The 4,152-nt window shown below is 52.1% G+C and overlaps 1 protein-coding gene across 2 annotated transcripts in view; it reads left to right on the forward strand.

Moving 5' to 3' along the window:
* Window positions 1-4,152, forward strand: part of LOC113218322 (uncharacterized) — a 230,812-nt gene that overhangs the window by 158,862 nt on the left and 67,798 nt on the right. The gene's annotated exons all lie outside the window — the stretch shown is intronic.

Raw genomic sequence — 4,152 nt, forward strand, 5'->3', positions numbered from 1 at the left:
CCCGCCCCGCCGTGCTGCCGCCGCGCGAGATTAAAAACACGTCTTTGCGCGGGCGGGCGGAAAGCGAGGGGGGGGGGGGGTCGGAAGAGCGTCGGGAGAGCGGGCTGAAATCGCACACACCGCTTATTCATTACGTGCGTGGCGCAAAACTTTTTGGAGAGTTATAGGTCCGTGATACGCCTATCGCAATACAGCCTCGCGCGAGCGGGGAGAGTCGGGGAGAGAGGCGGCTTGGCAGCGAGATGGGGATAGGGGGTGAGGTGAGAGGGGGTGGAGATTTAAGGTCGTCGACCAGCGGGAGAGCGGACGCGCCGCTCCGCGGCTGCAGCTGCTTTACTCGTCGGCCGGCCCATTATTTATGGGCTCCTGATTCTTCCGATTCGCGTGCCTGCGTGAAAGAGAGAGGGGAAGACAGAGTGAGAGTGAGAAGAAAAGTTTTGCTGAGGCCTACATGGAGTTCCACATCCTGCCTATCACACTGCCTAGCTCATACCCCCTGTTCTATCTCTCTCTGTCTCTCACTTTCTGTTTTTCTCTCCCCCTATTTGTCTCCCCCCCCCCCTCTAACACTCTCACCCACGTCCACACCCCTCCTTCCCCGGTCACAATAGCCGAGTACTCATTTTTCCAAACGAGCTAATGGTGTAGACTTACACTTTTAACAACTCTGAAAGTTATAGCACGGCATTCTCTTCGCATCTTTCTCCGACAGAATGAACACGGTATTCATCCATGCGACATAGCAGGTGGCTGATTCACGCCGCGCACTTCTGTAGTTACGCTGTACCGCATGAACGAGTGCGGGCGGGTTGCCTACTCGCTCGGCTCATAAGGTGCCGTGGACAGGGGCGATAGGCAAGCCCACCCGCACTCGTGCATGCTGTACAGTATACCTACAGAAGAGCGCGGCGTAAATCAGCCACCTGGTATAAGTAATCTCACAAAAGTAGCCAGTAACCGTAGAGTTTGACAGAGAAACGCCGGCTTCTATAACTGCTGTCTTGTTGTAGCTGTTTCAGTTTGAGACTTGCTATCCACCCTGGCTCCGGTTTCACTCCACTCGTCAGGTATGGCGTTCTGACCGACCCACCTACTCGGCCACCTACACAACGTAACGTGCGCGCTCGCGCACCCACACACTCACGTCGTGACAGAGGGGTTTTGTTTCGAAAACATAATCCGCTCGCATGAATGAATGGGCGGCCTCTGCAAGGTCGCTGCAGAGAGCGAGAGAGAGGGAGAGATTTTGTAAATTAATCCGTTGGCAATGTGTCGAGCATCGTGTGAGAGCGCGGGGGCTGCTGTATCGGTATCACGAATTATTTACCACCAGCAGCGCGCCTTGGGAAAGTGTCATGTGAGGTAGGGAGGAGGGAGCCCATGGGCACCGAAAGTATTCCCGCACGTTGTAGATCCTCCTCCACTTGACTCATATCTCACACGGCGACTTGCAAGTAGTGCTCAACTCTGCAACCCAAACATCTGTTCGTATTCGATCCGCAAGTGCTTATTGGTTATGGAACACTTTCGAATATTAGTGGACAGCTGTCACGTGCTCTTTCTTTCCGGCCGTTCTCCCTCCTTCTCTCTCTCTCTCTCTCTCTCTCTCTCTCTCTCTCTCTCTCTCTCTCTGCGTAGCCCGAGTAGTTGTTTTCCTTTACCGCACGGTTGAAGCAGCCTCCGGGCAAATAAAATGCTCATTTTGGTAAGTTTACGTCGGCACAAAATAAAACCGATATCACAAGTCCTTTCTTACCCCATCCGGTGGAAGGGCCTCGGTGGCTACCCTCTCTACCGCTCTCCCCCTGAAGCGATAGTGGTGCAAAGCGGGGTGTATATATTCTAACTCCCGGCACGAGCTGCAGGCGGTTTTTGGGGAGGGGGTGAAGGGAAGGGCCGCAGAGTAAGTGGCGTGATAAAGCCTGAGCCGACACGCGTGAGGCTGCTGTGCTGGAAATGCATTTTATGTGGATAAAAAGGAGAGAGGGAGAGGCTAACGTGCGCGTCTTGGTTGGAAAAATGACCGGGATGCTACGTGTTTTTGACTCGGCCGATATGGTTTTGCCAGGTGGCTTTAAACGGCTACGCAAGAAAGTGTCGTGGGTTTTCTCGCTAAACATATTATAAATAAACATTCTCACGCTTGTGCCGGGAAGAAAGAGAAACGGGAGAGAGAAAGCGTAAGGCGGGGAGTGGGAGACCAGTGTCCGACGAGCAACCAGAGAGAGAGAGAGAGAGGAGTAGGGGAGTAGAGAACTAAAAACGCAATTAATTTGGGAGTATGTACGAATATGGAAATTAACGTTGAGAAGGCAAGTTCAAGCCGCCTCTACCCTCGTCCAGGTGCGACCGCACTGCAAGACAAAAGGGCAGATCTGAGTTGGTGTGCCGGCTGGTCCCAGCCAGGCCGAGCTGCGCTGGAAAAGGGGCACAAACTGTAAAAGAGCCCTAAATTCCCTCCTCCGTTTATCAAAATGTATTCAGCACCGTTGTGGAGGAAAGGGCGCGCGAAGGAGGAAATGGAGGGGGGAGGAGGGAGGGGGCGCGCGTCAAACCGAGTCTTATTCGGTAAGTTCACAGATTGTCAGCCAACTCGCTCTCGCTTGTCGCTGCGACTTGTGTATGAAATCCCGCCGCCCGGCGGGGGCGCGCGGCGCTGGGTGGCAGTTCGTAGGCGAGGGGGGTTTGGGGTGATGGTCGCGGTTTGGGCGCGGCAGGCTGGCTTTCCCTTTGATTTAAACATGTCACAGGCGGGGTCTCCCCCCTCCTCCGCTCCCACCATCCTCTGCCCTCCGCCCTCCTTTAGCACGGAGAGAGAGAGAGAGAGAACTGCGGGTGGAAATTCGCTGGCAACACCTGTGTTCAATATCGCCCCGCTATGTAGGACCGGCAAGGCCAGCAGCGCGAGGGGTTGCGGAGGGTGCAGATGGGGAGGAAAGGGCACTAATGACCACCTTGTTCACCACCACGATAATTTGATGATTTTTTTTTGTAAAAAAAGGGGGTGGAGGTGAGTCTAGTGGGTTTGACTTTAAACTGCTGTACGATTTCTTCCTTGCATTAAGTGTTTACGTTTTTATATGCATTATAATCGCGGAATTACTGACTGACTTTGTTATTGTGTGTAGATTAGTAAGTAGATTAGAAAGTGACGGCAAGTAACGTGCTAATGAAACAACAATTTGTCAATGTCAATGTGTTGAGGTAAAAACGTTGACACTTCGCGTGAACTTCAAAATGAACCCCTGATGAAGAAAACGAAATTTTGTACCCTAATGTAAATAACGTAGTAAACATTAATTTTGAGTCACGGCCCCTTCGGCACGAAACGGTATGCTAACCCACAACACTGAGCCGGACATGGAGGTTGGAGGTGTTTGGTCTGACTGTCTGGAATCTGGATTTCAACGATGTTATCTGTGTCGGTGGTCGTATGAATGTGTGCGCCGCAAAAAGTTTGATTGACCACCTGATAGCTTTGTAGTTGTATAGATTATTCCAGAAATTTACTTCATTTAGCTCTCTATTTTGGGAACCATTCAACAAATGGTTGGCCAGCTGGGCCTCCATTACAGTGTTGTTTGTTGGAGTTAATTCCGTGAAAATGCAACAAGGGGTCGCGGCAACATGACGCTCTTCTCCCTCTCCCCCCGCGCACCGCGCCCGTATGAGAGTGTAGGAGAAACGTCCAAAACGGGTGAGTTTATAAAGTGTTTTGTTTTTGGATCACTGGCAAATAAAATTTTCTGTACGTTGCGAAGGTGCAGAATCACAGTGATGAAAGAGGCGAAAAGTCAACACCTGGGGCTGAGTTTGTGGGTCTTCTGATGCACAATGCTTTTCAGCGACGCTTGTATCGACAACTGGCTAGTATGCTGCCTGCGCGTATAACAATTCCAATTTTGACCACTGTAATCACAATACCAACAACAAGTGAAACTCTGCTGCGCTGCGTTCGCCGAGGGGAAATCATTCGCCTCTATGAACTTGACGTGGCGTTGCGTGGCGAGCGAGGCCAAGCGCGGCGAGGCGCGGGCTTGCGCGAGCAGTTTCCCGAGAGGAACTCACCCGCCGCGCAAGGCCACGCAACACGCGATGACTCCTTTTGTGTTTTCAGCTATACAGGCTGCATTCAGGAACGCATGAATTGTG

This window comes from Frankliniella occidentalis, unplaced genomic scaffold (assembly GCF_000697945.3).
Source record: "Frankliniella occidentalis isolate FOCC.00 unplaced genomic scaffold, Focc_3.1 Scaffold22, whole genome shotgun sequence".
Taxonomy (NCBI): domain Eukaryota; kingdom Metazoa; phylum Arthropoda; class Insecta; order Thysanoptera; family Thripidae; genus Frankliniella; species Frankliniella occidentalis.